Source organism: Rhipicephalus sanguineus, chromosome 1, assembly GCF_013339695.2.
Source record: "Rhipicephalus sanguineus isolate Rsan-2018 chromosome 1, BIME_Rsan_1.4, whole genome shotgun sequence".
In the NCBI taxonomy this organism is placed as follows: Eukaryota; Metazoa; Arthropoda; class Arachnida; order Ixodida; family Ixodidae; genus Rhipicephalus; species Rhipicephalus sanguineus.
Genome location: NC_051176.1, coordinates 136,426,288 through 136,442,762, shown reverse-complemented (window position 1 = coordinate 136,442,762; position 16,475 = coordinate 136,426,288). Strand labels below are relative to the sequence as shown.

The 16,475-nt window shown below is 44.8% G+C and overlaps 1 non-coding gene across 1 annotated transcript in view; it reads right to left on the bottom strand.

Moving 5' to 3' along the window:
- Positions 1 to 3,631: 3,631 nt before the first annotated feature.
- The window catches only part of LOC119398845 (uncharacterized), a 48,404-nt gene continuing 35,560 nt past the window's right edge, over positions 3,632 to 16,475 (bottom strand). Inside the window, exons 3-4 of the transcript XR_007414992.1 lie at positions 7,385 to 7,505; positions 3,632 to 3,937 (exon numbers count right to left, since the gene is read on the bottom strand). This is a non-coding gene — a transcript (uncharacterized LOC119398845). The remainder of the gene's footprint in view (positions 3,938 to 7,384; positions 7,506 to 16,475) is intronic.

Here is a 16,475-nt window from a genome sequence, read left to right as displayed (position 1 = left end):
TGTTTTCGCGAACTGCGCAGCAGGCGCAAGCGCTAAGAAAGCTCACAAAAAGCTCTTGCGCGTTTTTCACGGCGAGATAAAAATTTCTCTTATGTGCGAGGGGGAAGATATGACGAACACGACAGCAGCGCGCGATGAAAGAAGTGTTTTGTCAACGTCGTAAGATGACCTGATGTTGAGAGTACTGCTTCCCAACCAATCACAAGCTGCGCCTCTCACCCAAGCCGTCGTCTGCTTGCGTTTGTCGTCTGCTACGATAGGAGCCTGCAGTGGGGGTTTCGCCTTGGCTACGCGATGATTTCCAGGTCAAGCTGACGCTTCTGAGCACAAAATACACATATGAGTGGGTGAAGCCAGCTTTATATGATATTCTCACGCCAAGTTAAATGGCAGTTAATAATCAAAGGGACATGAATTCGGCAAAGGTTTATTTATACACGGGAATCGTGTGCATTCGCACATATTTTCGATGGCATTTCAACTTACTGGAGCCATTTCTTTCTGACTACTTGCCATATAAGCGCGTTCCGTTTCGGTTTCCGAACAGTGAAGGTCGGAAAGCTCGATTTGTTTGTGGTTTCATGCATAATCACGAACATCTATAATATGCTGTGATTTGCATTGTACGAGCACGCTCTGGATAGGCCCAAAGTGCATAGCGACAGCTGCATTTCGGAGATCGTGCCTATTGGGTAGTCAAAGTCAATCCAACTAGACATGTTGTGGAATCATATAATAGGCTTTAATAACGGATAACTGAAATGCTCCACTCAATTTTATTTCCAATAGCGTGCAGCTGATGTGCTCCTCTGAATCTCTTTGGTGGTAATTTCGACCAATGCTGCGTACATCATCATACGCTGGACGTCTCATTGGAGGAAGTAGGATGCAACACAACAACATAACAAAAAAATGTTGACCGAATACCGCGCCGCTTTCGACTTCATCGACCATTCATGTAGAACTTTGCTTTTAATCCAACCACAAGCCTTTGCATGCATAATGTTTCGCCACTGACACCCAATAGGCCTCTTTAATTACTGCGACTCCCAGCTTATTGGACGACTGCGAGTGTCAGTACTGTCCATAGCGTACAAGCAAAACGACACACGAAACTCAAAGCGCCGAAATAAATTAAAACGTACCAGCAGTCATCAAGCAGCCTTACATGGCCGAGAATTAGCTCAAAATCAGCCACGGCACCCAGACAACCGCCGCAGTTGCATGTTCTAAACAGCCATATTGTTCGTAAGAGTGGTCCGGACCACTCTTGGGATTTCCTCGTAGCCACGCTGTTTCTGCGCAATTTTTTTGCTTCGTGAATCCACTTACGAGCCTTTTTCAGTGACGTCACCAAATATAGCAACTGTATCACCATCGCTCACATGTTCCTGGACAGTCGCAGCGCGCTTTACTGCAGCGGCCGATGTGATAACGATGGCCTCTTACGATGTTTTTTTCGCTTCGTGAATCGACTTACGCGACAAAATTTCTCTTACGCGACAATTTGCTCGTAAGTGAGTTTTGTGAATTCGGCCTCTTGTCTCTTGTGTCCCGTCTTTTTTGCGCTGCGCTTTTATCTTCAGACAATGCACCAACTAGCCCAGCAACGCATTCTATTATGATTACTAATCCTCGTAATAATGCATCTGCAATGAGACTGCGTGTGAAGCACCACTTGAATGCTAATCGAATAAACGGCGATAAACATCCCCAAATGATACGTGATGCACCATTCTTTTGCCCTTTTCGTGCTGTTATACGCTTTAATCTCTATGCATTGACAGGCTCGCTTGCAGTACTACATCGCAGGGGTTGACGCTACTGCACTGTATTGACGCTGACTCTTGGTGCAACATTGTAGCGACTATAAGAGTGCTAGAACGTCATGTTGTGTTCATTTTAAACCTGCTCTTCTCAAGCGCTCACCGAACGGCACGAGCGTCGTTCCCTGAAAGCCATTACATGAGATTATGCAAGTTTTATTTGACTCTCATATCTGATGGCATAAGCGAGGACAGGAGCGCCGTTCTGAGAATACCATTACGTCGGCTACTACAATTCACGGTAAACACTTAATTGCCTCACCACCTCTTAATAAGTGTAGCCCAATTCCTCTCCACCATGGGGAACAGACTAAGCTCTGGTTAACATCTCCTTTTCATTTATGCAGTTTTAGATATCGCACTTTCCCATTGTTTTCTACTTTTTAAGACTGTACTTACAGTGTCTATCTTTTTTCTTTCGTTATCAAAGATAACATAATCATAAAAGCTCTCGAGAATGCATTCTGTTACTTTTAAGCGAAAAGAAACGGCAATGTAACCAGCGCTATGCATAATATCAGGACTTCATGCAACTGCTTTACATTATCGTCAATGCTACATATTCATTTCTGGACAAGTCGATAGTATGGCTGGGTGTTGTGTATAAGTTGCCGATGCGTATTTTGTGCCTCATCCGAGTCCGCACTGCAAACGCACGAGGTCATGGTCCCGAGATATATTCTACAAAAAACCCTGCCCTGCAATTTAAGTGCTCCATGAAGCTGTCCGATAGGCAAGCTTCTCGTCCTTGTACGTTGAGGAGCCCCACGGAAAGCGTACTACAGTTCCTTTTACGCTACATATGTTGCGAATGAGATTTCACCGCCATTGAAATGAGGCATGCGTAGGCGTCCTTGAAACTCCTAGGAGGAAGTGATGTAGCAGTGTTGATTCCCGTATAGTAATACCAGGTAATATCTATAATTTCGTGTTTGGTTCTATGGCATACTGACCCCGTTAGGTAAATTTTTATGTATTCAACTATCTTAGAGTATGGCAAGAACAAGACAGTTGAGGCACATCGCTGTTCCTGTTCTCCACAACAAGACCCAGGTGTTTTCGCTTTATCTTGTGCTCCGCGAAATTCTGTCGATACTTCCACTGCCAGTAATATTGCCGTGCCCGGTAGCCACTAAAACATTATGTCGTGCTAATCCCTCATGATGTCTCAGTCTTATCATTGCTACATTCTGTTCATGTGGACTGCAACGAAAAGCTTACAAGAGAAATTACAGAGCTTCCTTTCATTTATAACATACGCTACGGATTTGGTGTCATTTATAGCCTATGAAACACTGCCATAAACGGAGGGTCAGAAATTCTTACTCTCCAGATTTTATGACAAGGTTGAACTCTAGCTTCTTACAAGTTCATGTCGATGATACGTGACATGGCGTTCATTAAAAATATCTTTCACTGCACCAACGCCGCTGGTTGGAGCACAATAGCCACCTGCAGATCTGTGAACTAGATTGGACTAGATATCGTGAAGTAGAAAGCAGCTTACTTCGCGGCATACGTCGGCAAATCCAACATTTTGCTACTATTTGGAAGGGGGACGCAATTTTACATGCCAATGCAAGACACCAACACATTACATATTGATTTTACTGCAGGCGTGAAGAGGCTACAATACTCTGACATGATGCCTCGGTTCTATACTTTCCGTCAGAGAAGCAAGGGTGAAGAACTGAAGATGGGATTTAAATATGTCAGTGACATACGCTCTGGTTCTAAAGTTCCTGTCGGTGGCTATTGTTGCAGCTGTTGACGGACATTTCGGTGAATGAAGACAAGTTGCTCAGTGGAATTTCAATGTGCCTCAGAGCATGCAAGAGCAAACAGGGACATAGATGTTTCCTGAAATCGTTTCAGGGGATAGCATATGCCAACTAAATTAGAATGGCTAGAACGTTCTCACCGCCCCTTCCCGTTGCACAAGTTAAAGTGAACAAGGAGAGAAACAAGGACCACAGGACTCGCTCAAAGAAGGCTGCCACCAGTTTCACTGCTCCTGTAGTAGGATCACGGCGGCTGTACCAGGGAAGCTTCATGAAGATCACGCAGAACGCGCATGTAACGGCCAGGAAACAGCAGGCCACGTGCTTGGCCTGGTCAAGAAAAAGAAATATGTTGATGACTAGATTAATTTAAGAAAAAGCCAAATGGCGAACATATGGCTAAATAATGAAACTGAACTTTACATAGTCCATGCATTACTGGACATCTGCATATAGCCCGGCTGGGCAAAGTTACTTTGAAATTGAATCGCGATATGATACAAGATACCAGGGCAAGAAGTATTTGAGATACAGATACAAGATACTTCCGGAATTGTAGTATCCGATACGATACTTCCCAATTTTATCTTAAGATGCTTGAATATATTGTCACATTTGCTATTATAGATCCATGTAATGAAGTAGCAAAGACCTATGCACAAAAGTGTTTACTTGAAAATTCCTTAACTGCTACCAACTTTGTTGAATTTTAATGAAATATATGTTTGTATCACGAAAGTTTTGTCTTTCTTGCTCAAAGCATACTAGTTTCATTCCGAAACAACTTATTGGGATTTGTTTGGCTGCTTAACAGGACAGCTCTTTGTACGCTGTGCTGTCAGTGGTTTTGCTTGACACTTTTGTAATCGATGGTTGTCGCTGCTCTACTTGGAGACCAGCTAGCAGGTCGCCATCTACGCGCAAGAACGTCATGAAGAAGCGTCCGTACGATAGCGCAAATGGCGCTTTGCAGTCTTACCTTGTTCGCAAGCGTATTACCGTTTTCGTAATAGCGCATCACGCGACAGGTGTAGAGCAGCAACAACGCTCATAGCAATATTTTTGTGACGCATCGTGTGAAGACGACAACTACGGAGTCAGCGCTCACAGTTCATTGAAGACATGAAACTGCAATGGTCTTTCATATTCTATTTATCTGCTGGCGTAAAGCTTTCGTTAGCAACATATTTACTTAAGTTGAACCTTTTACCATTTCTTCTCGGAGAGGGCTCGTGCCGTCCAGAAACGTCTCAGAGGTATCGTGACACAAAACGTTGCAGTATATCACTGCTATTCGCACTATTGCCACTTCTAGCTCCGCTTACCTGCTGATTTGTAACAATAAAAAAAAATTATGGTGACCTAAAAAAAGGAAAACGAATATGTCTCAGTCTAATAGCAGGGCGATTCTGTATTAAGCAATCCCGGTGAATAAGTATGCAGGTTGTTTCATGTAATTAGAACCAAATATAAAAAAACTGGTTATTTGCGTTGAATGGGCGACGTACATGCTGCGTGGTGAACATAATCTGGCTTTTAAAGAACGCTCGCGAAATATGAAATCAAACCACGTGACTGCATTCATGCGTTGCCGTGTCGTAGCGCTCTCAAACGTTCTTCAAGCGAAACAACCGGCACGCGGACCGTCATCTTATCGCTTCTCAGGAACGATGTCGTTTGCTCGCCGTGTGCGGCCGCAATAAATGTGGACGCGCTGTGGAGACGATCCCTAGAGCAGCGGCCGCTCATTTCGCCACGGTGCACGCACCGGTTGTTGCGGTCGAAGCACGTTTGAGAGCACTGTAGTACGGTAGCGCACGAGCGCAGTAACGTGGTCATATTTCTCCGGCTTTCGTTAAATGCTGGAAAATATCACTACGCAGCATGTACGTTTCCACAAAAAATTGAATCGGTCGTTTTGAAATGCCTTCTACAATGTGACGAAACGCACTTGGCCCTAAAGTATATATCAGAAATGTCGCATAATTCCTTTTAGTTAATTAACAAATTAACCGATATATAAAAATACCCTAACGAGAGCCACATGTCTGTAAATCATGCCATGGTATGGCAAGAACTTTATGTCGATGGTTTTATTCAGATGAGGTTAACCACTTCTTTGTAAATATTTGGTTGCATTTACGTGAAACACCCTGTATAAACACGAGACAGGCAGCACCCCTAAAAGATATGACAATAGAGCATGAATAATTGTCAGCTTAGATGTTAAGGTCAGACAAGAGAAAATTCAGTGCGCATGGAAAGTAGCATCAAAATGCGCGTGGGGAAGCTCATGAGAAACACGGAGTATTTGGTATCACGTTTCTTAAATCCTCCTCCTAACATATTTATAACATTTTTCTTATGATTTCCATTATTATAATATAAACTCCATGTCGCTATTTTACTACATCGTAAGCAGAATTTTTGTTACGGTATACTCTAGCCACACTCAGATTATTTTACCTTTGTCCTCAACATCGCCTTGACATAACAGTAAACTCACATGGAATGTAGATATGTAAATAGTAGAAATGACGCAGACAGTTAAAAAATATGAATAAAGCTGAGAAGGAATTTAGGAGCAGGTTACTAAAGACATATTAGAGTAAACAGACGAGCAAAACCTATACAGAAGCCCAGGCAATGTGTGGGATGCAAACAAAGGACAGCATGACAGCATAGAGAGCACTTGTGTTAACAATCAAATTATCATTAAAAGAACTTCTGGAATAATTTAGCAGGAAGAATAAAGATATAGTATGGCAAAATATATGCTGTTACGTAAATGCTTGTTCTATTGCATCTAGCATCGGCACCGGTCGTGCGGCGGTTGTGAGAATCTCATCTGCATATAAGTGAATTTCATCGTGTCTACGTGAATACACGAGATCTATCAAATCGCTGATGTGTAAAACCAGCGAGATGCAAAGCAGCCCTATTCTTGCATTCTTGAGACTGCAACGAAGCACCACGCGACAAACCTCGATAACGACGCTATAGCGGCATCAGAATTGGAGCGGAAGACGCCGCACGCATCGGAGTACGCAACAAAGTGCCGTCGCTACCAACAAATGTCAAACCAACACAACTAAAAGAAAAAGAAAGAAACCATCGAGAAAACAAAGCGCCGGCTGCGCGTAGACGTTCGCGCGCTTGTTTTTGTCGAGATGGCTCGAGAGCCATCACGTGATTCTGCTCCACCAGTGGGGTCGCGTATACTTACAATCGCCTGTGCTCGCTAGAGCACTCTGGCGGCAACATAAAAGGATGTCGCAGTATTTTTTTATTCTTGTGGCTTACCAGCAGCAGTACCAGCTTAAGGAGGGGAGTTCAGCCGACCTTTATTGTTTCGCACGATGCTCTTTCTATAGCAGTATCCTTTATCTTAAGATACACGATACAGTGCTAAATTTATCGTAAATACAGATACGGATCCTCGTTTTGCGAGACGTATCGCGATACAAATACAAGGTAGTCAAAGAGTGTCTAAGATAGTATCAAAGATACATGTATATTCGATACTGCGCAGCACTGTCTGCAGCTATATCGCACTTTCAGTCTGCTGTGCAATTTGTGTGCATTGTTGTTGAGAGTGCGCACCGAGTAATGCATCATGAGGTTCAAAGCGCGTTGTGTCGATTTTTGGAAACATTGTTATGCGATCAGTGTAGGGAATAAATAATAAAGGCTCATTCAATGGATCCATGACATTATGACTCAGAACACTTCGTTAGGCGTTCCTAAAACGGGCCTTATTCACTGAAGACGGCTTACCTTAGAAATTTTACGGTTCTTCAAGTTATCCAAGATAAGCAAAGTCATGCAGCCACCGAAGAAGCATACGGCATGATAGAAGGGCCGCAGGTAGTAGAAGTTGAAGGTTGTCAGAAGGATGCTGGAAAAAAATGTATAAATATTTGTCATACGTATACTACAAAGGCACACGTCAGGTGTTTTCTTCAAAAAAAAAATAAAAGCATGAAGATGGAGGACTTACGACTGCCTGACGTCGCTTTATAATAGTTTTCGTATGTAAGCGCACTAAATAAACATCGTGCTTTTTCGAGCAACGTAATCTTACTTGTGTACAGCAGCGACACGGAATAGTGGCCATCTTTCCGAATCATTGTTCGCCGATATTAAGAATTTAAAGCCTACAGGCGCAAGTTTTTTCAAACGTCTTGTGGAATTAACAGCGCTACGGAACTACAATGACGTAAGACAAGGAAAAGCAGGCCATACAGGGAAGTTTTCTCATGTTCGTTCTAACAGCCCGTCTAAATCAATATGTATAATCAACCACACACAACTTAAGCTGTTCGCCTATGAAGCATTACGCCTCAATGAAAATGAAAGGAAGCATGGTGATCTTGTAGGGAATATGCCTTTGACGCTATGGTTTTGTCTTGATGGTGCGTTCATACATATGTGAGAGAACAGTTACAGCTGAGAAAATGAATGAGCTCTCACGTTATGGGCCAGCATTGCACGCAGAAAACAGATTTAAGTCTACATGCCCAATCATTCTAGCGGATTCTCTTTGATGGCGTGAGGACTTAAGGACGCACAATGAGCATGGTTGGAACACTAAGCGAACGAGTCTGCAAGATTTCAATTTTAACAGCGCGTTAACAGGAGCAGGTTGGTACATTTTGAGAAAAAAATGGGGGACCATTAAGCTTCGCCTTTAAGAGTTGAACGCGATAGCGAACTTCGGCCCCTAGTGCGCACTTCAACCATTGAGTGCACACTTATTACTATGCGTTGTTACACACACGCGCGCGCACACGACACACACAGCGCGCGCGGCGCGCGACGGGTCAGGCAAAAAAAGCGGAGGTCAACCCCAACAACGCCATGAAGATGCCTTGCTGAGAGCCAGGGAAGCTAAAATGAGGCGTCGTGGCCTTGACGTGGATCCCCTTACGAGCGCGGGAAGCGATCACAGGCGTCAACGACGCAATATGACGCAGACATCGAGCTCGAGAAGCGGAGACCAAGCGTCAGCGTCGCCAAGACAACCCTGACATGAGAGCGACTACTTGACATAAATGTCCCGCCGGTACCCATAGGCGTGCGCAGGGTTCCCCATCAGGGGGGGGGGGGGCGAAGGTTCATCGCAGCGCCCTCCCCACCCTACTAAATCAATTTATGGGGCAGATTTCGCCCCCCTGCCCTTTTAGGTGACTAGAAGGGTCAATGTACGGGGAAGATTTTGCGCCCCCCCTCTTAGGTGATTAGGGGGGGCGGCCGCCCCCCTCTGCCCCCCCCTGTGCGCACGCCTATGCCGGTACCCATCGATTAGCAAGGGCTGCTGCAGTCGCATGGCCTCCGAGTTAGCAGGCGCGCGGCACGTTTGCCATCTCGGAGGCCATAATGTTTGCTGTTTGTTTGATATGTTTTCTGATAAAATCGAGAGTTCGACGGAAGCCCGTCTGGTCGGGACGAAACATGAAGAATAAAAGGCAACCACCGACCAAATAAATGTTTTAAAAAGAAGAAACGACGTTTCGGCTTCCATACGGAAGCCTTGTTCACAATGAAGCCATGAACACCGAAAGCATCTAACTATACAGGTTTCAGTAAGTGACGTAAGCACCGACGCATAGCACGAGGGAAGGTTTACAACATTACGATTCAGCGTCTGTTCAGTAGATTGTATCTCGAGGGAACTCAAGATGCAGGCGTGACGTCCAGTTTCTTTCCTTCCCCGATAATGCTCGCTTCAACCAGTCTATAGTGTGATTAGTCGTGTCCGCATGCTCCGCCAGTGCATTAGATGCCACTTTCTTGTTTTTCACATCGTTCTGATGCTGGCGCAGGCGCTGTCTGAATTGCCGGTCTCCCCGATATAAACACTATCGCAGTCCGCACAAGGGATTTATACACAACACCAGGAAAGGCTTCCTTCGGAAGTTTGTCCTTCCCACCAACAAGTGTGGTGCCGTAACTTGGCGTACAGGCACGTGGGCTACTTCGACAGTCGTAGCTACGCAGAACGCGTGACAAAGTCTCACTTATTCCGGGCACATAAGGAACAGCTGCGCGTTTTTTCTTGTCGGACACTGGCAGGCTGTGAGGGAGCAGACATGCGATGTTTCCACCGCATTAACAAACGCTGGCGGGTAACCGCACGTCGAAAGGTCCTCCCGAACCATCTTTACATCGGCGTTCAGGTCTTCGGGATTCGTGCAAAGGCGATTTGCACGGCCTACAAGGAGGCACCACTGACCTCTTATGAGTGTCAGGGTGACAGACTTGAACTTCAGGTACCTGCCAGTGTGCGTTGCCTTTTCGGTAGACAGAGAAAGATAGCGCTCCATTGGTCCTTTTAAACAAGAACGTCCAAAAAGGGTAGCCTCTGGTTAGCCTCCATTTCCACGGTGAACTGAATGGCGGTAGACTGATTGTTGAGGTGTGCCGTGAATGCTTCTAAAGCAGAGCGCTCGATGACAAAAAACAATCATCAACATAGCGAAGGAAAATTCTTGGAGATGGGCTGAAAGAAGCGAGAGCCCGATTTTTCCTCCTTGTTAGGCCGTGTTGCCTCCTTGTTAGGCCGTGGCAAATCGCCTTTGCACGAATCCCGAATACCTGAACGCCGATGTAAAGATGGTTCGGGAGGACCTTTCGACGTGCGGTTACCCGCCAGCGTTTGTTAATGCGGTGGAACATCGCATGTCTGCTCCCTCACAGCCTGCCAGTGTCCGACAGAAAAAACGCGCAGCTGTTCCTTATGTGCCCGGAATAAGTGAGACTTTGTCACGCGTTCTGCGTAGCTACGACGTCGAAGTAGCCCACGTGCCTGTACGCAAGTTACGGCACACACTTGTTGGTGGGAAGGACAAACTTCCGAAGGAAGCCTTTCCTGGTGTTGTGTATAAAATCCCTTGTGCGGACTGCGATAGTGTTTATATCGGGGAGACCGGCAATTTCAGACAGCGCCTGCGCCAGCATCAGAACGATGTGAAAACAAGAAAGTGGCATCTAATGCACTGGCGGAGCATGCGGACACGACTAATCACACTATAGACTGGTTGAATGCGAGCATTATCGGGAAGGAAAGAACTCGACGTCACGCCTGCATCTGAGTCCCTCGAGATACAATCTACTGAACAGACGCTGAATCGTAATGTTGGAACCTTACTCGTGCTATGCGCGGTGCTTACGTCACTTACTGAAACCTGTATAGTTAGATGCTTTTGGTGTTCATGGCTTCATTGTGAACAGGCTTCCGTATGGAAGCCGAAACGTCGTTTCTTTCTTTTAAAACATTTATTTGGTCGGTGGGTTGCCTTCTATTCTTCATGTTTCCGATAGATTACATAGTTGTCCATTTTGGAGCTGTTGTAATTTTGTGTGTGTGTGTGTGTGTGTGTGTGTGTCTGTGTGTGTGTGTGTTGTGGCGTGTGTGTGTGTGTGTGTCTTTAGCATGGTTTTTAGCGGCGATGGCTGCACTATCCCGGCGTTTTTCGAAGCATGGCGTCGCGCAAAAAAACGTAGTTTGATGGCCTCGCCAATGCGCCTACAAATCGCCGAATGGGATCATTTTCATCGTGACACCTGCCGAACAAAATGCGTTAAGGAGACTCCTTCCACTACATGACATTTATGTAGTGTTTTTTTCCGAAGCAGCTGCAAGTGACATCGTGGCTTTGTGGTAGGACATCTGCTTGACACGCCAAACGGCCCGGTTCGATCCTCAATGCGACCGAAAAATTTTTACTGTTATTTTATTTGCATCTTTCTCAATTTCGCTCACAAGCGTCGGTAGCGACGCCGACACGGGAATTTTCTGCGACACGAGCTCTCTAACACTATCGCGTTAAAATATGAAACAGAGCGACACAGGACGAGAAAAAAAGGCACGGTATAGCGCTGTCCCTTGCTCCCTTCGTTCATTCAGTCGTATTGCTATTATTTTTTTTACAAGATTTATTCGTGTACAACAGGAAGGCGTCGCAGTGCAGCGACACTTAATTCATTGTACTTAAGTCGAAGATATTGGTTTCGTGTGGCTAGTAGATTCCTGCATCGTGGATTCCTGATTGTAGGAAGCTGTCCAAAAGCGCGTATGCGCGCTCAAATAAGCTTCATCAAAAGTGAATTTGAAGATGAAATAGAAAATGGTTGCCAGCTAGCCCAGTCTCACACCTTAGCCTCAAATTTGACATCGGTCGGAATCGACGGGTAATGTTAAAAAGACAAATCGCACGGCCTTCTACTTTTCTTACTAGCTGGAATTGTGGTTGTGTCAACTCGGTTCGCCTCTTTACTCTCTTATTTATGAATCTGGGTAAAAATTCTGGATGTTCTGCGATGCTTTAATAATAATAATAATAATAATAATAATATAATAATAATAATAATAATAATAATAATAATATATAAATAATAATAATAATAATAATAATAATAATAATAATCAATCAATCAATCAATCAATCATTTATTTAACGTGCCCAGAACAACCGTGAGGTCTTTGTGCAGGCGCACGCAAAATAAAATCAATAAAAATAAACGATACAATACAGACAGTCTTCAGAAATAAAAGAGCAAAAACACGTAAGACAAAGAGAAATGAACACTAAAGGGGAGGAGTAAAATAAGACAATATGAGAAATATTGAAGGGGAATAAAAATTAGATTGCACATATACAACTATGCGGAAAGACGGAGAAGGGAAGACTTTGTACACTGTGCCATACTATGTCAAAACAGTGCAAAGCTCGGATAAAAACAGTGATTGGGGACTATGAAAAAACGTCAAGATCAAGAAAATTAATATTATAAAGACTTTGTATTCTGTGAACGGTAGAGTGTTGGAAGAAGCAGGCGGGTACATGAAACGGTCTGTTCTCTCTGGTTAACTTACGCGGAATTCGAAAATTAACACAATTGAGAAGTACAGGGCAGGATATGAAACCGTGGACTAGCTTGTAGAGAAATAAGAGATCAGAACGATTTCGTCGGCAGTGAAGTGATGGCAGTGATAATGACTCAGCAGTATTTGAACGAGATCCAGAGTCATTTTTAGCAAAGCGATGGTTATATATGCTGAGGAATTTTTTCTGGACTCGTTCAATGGTGTTACCGCTGGATTGAGCAATGCCATTCCATATCACGGACGCATACTCAAGTTGCGGAAGACATATTGCCGTGTACAATTTGTGTAGGGCCATGGGAGACCTGAATTCTCGAGATATTCTACAAACACATCCGAGAGAACGAAGGCCCCGCATAGCAGCACGCTTAACGTGAGAAGAAAAGTTTAACGCGCTGTCAACAACAACACCAAGATCACTGATTTCATAAACCTTGCATAACGGCACAGAATTGACAAAGTATTGAAATGACACGCTAGATGTTTTGCGAGTGATAGACATGAATTTTGTCTTTGAGGTATTTAGAGAAAGGTTATTGCCGTTGCACCATTCGGAAAAAGAACACAAATCTGACTGCAACAAGCGACAGTCGTTAACTGAATGAATTTCCTTAAATATCTTGATGTCATCGGCATACAAGAGGAAAGAAGAATTACGAATGGCAAAAGAAACATCATTAACGTAAATTAAAAATAGGAGTGGGCCTAATACCGACCCTTGAGGGACCCCACTAGTCACTTTATACAAAGAAGAGGTTTGGCCATTTACGGCAACATAACAAGATCTATTGAGCAGATAGCTGTGCAAGAGATTCACAATCGACAAGTCAACGTCAAAGTTCGCAAGTTTAACCATAATCAGTGTGTGGCTGACTACGTCAAAAGCCTTGCTCAGGTCACAGTAGATTACGTCAACCTGTCCTCTCTGAGAAATAGGTGTGGAGATCTGCGTCATGAAACTAGCAAGATTTGTGGTAGTTGAGCGGCCAGCAAGAAAACCATGTTGATTTGGAATCAGTGAGTTTTTCACACTAAAAGACAATATTTTGTGAAGAGCCAGTTCGAAGATCTTTGATGTGGCACATAGTAGAGAAATCGGGCGATAATTAGAAACATCTGTCTTAGAGCCCGACTTAAATACTGGGAAAACACGAGCAGTTTCCACATGCTAGGAAATGTGGAAGTGTCCAGGCAGTTATTAAATATCGTAGTCAGTACTGGGACAAATATAGTACCATATGCTTTTAGTATGGCGGAGGGGATGCCATCTGGGCCACATGATAAGGATGGTTTTAAGCGCTTAATGCATTCGCTGATAAGATTTTCATCCAGCGACAAAGCACTGGATGAGCTAACTGCCTTGGGCTGTTGTCTGATATCAGTGCTGAGTAGTCTGAGGCCTTATAAACGGATGAGAAATGTGTCGCAAAACAGTCAGCGACGGCATGCACTTCTACCCCATTTGAGTCTAGTAGTCTGAAGGACTCTCCGCTTTTGCTAGACCGTTTACGCACATACTTCCAAAACTCAGCCGGCCTGTCAGAGGCGCTTTTTTCTAAGAATTGAATGTACGAACTATGATCCCGTTCATATAGGCGTTTAGAGAGAGTTCGAAAAAAGCTGAACTCTTCCTTCAACTCGCTGGATGGAGAGCATTTAGATTTCCTGTGTGCGTGATCTTTATGCTTCAGTGCACTGATAAGTTCAGATGAGAACCAGTGGGGATTTTTACGTTGTTTAGGTGTATACTGGGGAATAAAATTAAGCATGCTGCTCAGTACAAGCTCCGTAAACCGATCAACCTGGTCATCAACATTAGGTTTGTCAGTAACCTGTGACCACTCAACGGTGGACAAGTGATGATAGAGGCCCGTGTAATCACCTCGCTTGAACGCAAATCTTGGAGATTTGTTTACGTAACTGCTGTAGCTCGTTGTTTCGGCTGATGCAGATAATCTTACGTTAAGTGGTGGGTGGAATTTGTCCGGACGTACAAGAGAGATGTTGGAGCGGGAAACTTCAAGGGGTTGATCGTTTGACACACACAGGTCTAAGACGTTGCCACTGGAATTGACGACTGAATTATGTTGCACTAGGGAATTAAACGCCAGAAAGTCCAAGAGCAGGCTGCCCTTTTTCTCTGTGAAATGATTGTAATGAGAAAAGGTAAGCGTGCTCCAGTCAATTCCAGGTGCATTGAAATCCCAAGAACAATAATTCTGTGCCCACTATGAGAAGATATCACAAGTTCAATAGAAGACATGACATCGTGAAACGAGGCAGGGGAAATGCTGGGCGGTAAATAGAAGCATCCAATCAACAATTTTTCACGGCGCTCAAGGTTGATTTCTAGCCAGATCGATTCTTCGATAGTTTCTAGGTCTTTCCGTCTAACGGATTTCAGTGAATTGTCAATGGCAATCAGCACGCCACCGCCTTTCTGTTTGGTTTCACTGAAATCTCGGTCACGGCGGAAGGTGGTGTAAGTCGGGGGAAAAAAGTCCGATGAGAGAATTTCAGTGCCGAGCCAGGTTTCAGAAATAGCGATAATAGGAAAACAAGACGAAAGAACATTAGAGAAAAACTCCAGTGTCTTGGTACGCAGACCCCGAGCATTTTGGTAGAATATGTCTACGTTACACGGCACTTTCGTTTCCAGTCACTTGCTCAGAGGGATGAAGCATGTCATCGCGCAGCTCCCCACGAAATGGCTTGAAAAGGCATCCGAGGGGCCACATCGAAGGGTCATTCAGGCGTTGTAGCGTTTCCTCGTCAACTTCGATATAGAATGAAGAATATGACTGGAATCTTGTTTGAAGTCGCCGGCAGGAAATGGGAGACATATCGAATGAAGCAATATGTTTTTTGATGTCAGCAGCAGTGGTGTCCGGGCTCAGCTTCGTAACAAAAATGGCCTTTGGCCGTTGTGGCCGTTGTGGCCGCTGAGCTACAGATATAGTGGATGTCTTCAATGCTCCAAACGAGGCGGGTTTCTTCTTTCTTACACCCTCAGTTACCGCTGCAGAAGAGGCTGTCGCAGGCATCACACTGACACGCTCGGACGTGTCTACGTCACATGGCGGCGAATTCGAAGATGAAAGAATTTTGGACAGAGGTTGTTCAGAGTACGCAGGTTGCTTGGAGGTCACAGATCGGCCAACGGTCACCTGCTCTGGAGGGATCACAGGTGCCTTCACTGACACGGCGGCCGTGCGGCGCGTCAGCTCCTCACGCAGGAAGCGGACCTCTGCACGAAGGGAGGCGACCACATGGGCTTGTTGTTCAACACCGCGGGAATGATCCTTGCGGAGGCGCTCGTTTTCTTCGCGTAGTTGGGATACCTCGTCGCTGAGGAACGAGATTCCCTCCAACGCGTCGAGGAGGAGGCGGCGCAGCCCGGCGAGGTCACCACCCGTAGGGGCACACGTGGAGAGGGAACCGGTTTGAGAGCAGCTGCAGGGCTCATCGCTGCACGCCGCCGAGTTGTCTTCGTTAGGCTTACCAGAAGAACTGCTCAGATCACATAAATTGCAGCAAAATGAGCGCGATCCAGACTTCAGAAGTTGCAGCTCTTCATCAGGCCAGGTTACACACTTCGCATGAACACGTTTAGAACAACTTTCACAGCGGAAAAACTGCTGCTTACCGAAAAACGGGCAGGAGCATAGCAAGCATGCATCCCGACTGGGATGCATGCTTGCTATGCTCAATCAATCAAACGTTTATTTAATGTGCCCAGGAACAACCGTAAGGTCTTTGTACTGGCGCACGAAAAAAAAAATGAAACATTCATAATAAAATATCAGGGATAAAAAACGTTACAAAATTGCACATATACAACTATGCGCAGGCAGAAAAAAAATATCAACAGTGTACAAGGCTATGTAAGTACAGTGCAAAGCTCGGAGCAGAACAACGACTTGGAGCTGTGAAAAACATCGAGCTCCAAAAAGTAAGCATTGTAAAGACGTTGTATCCTGC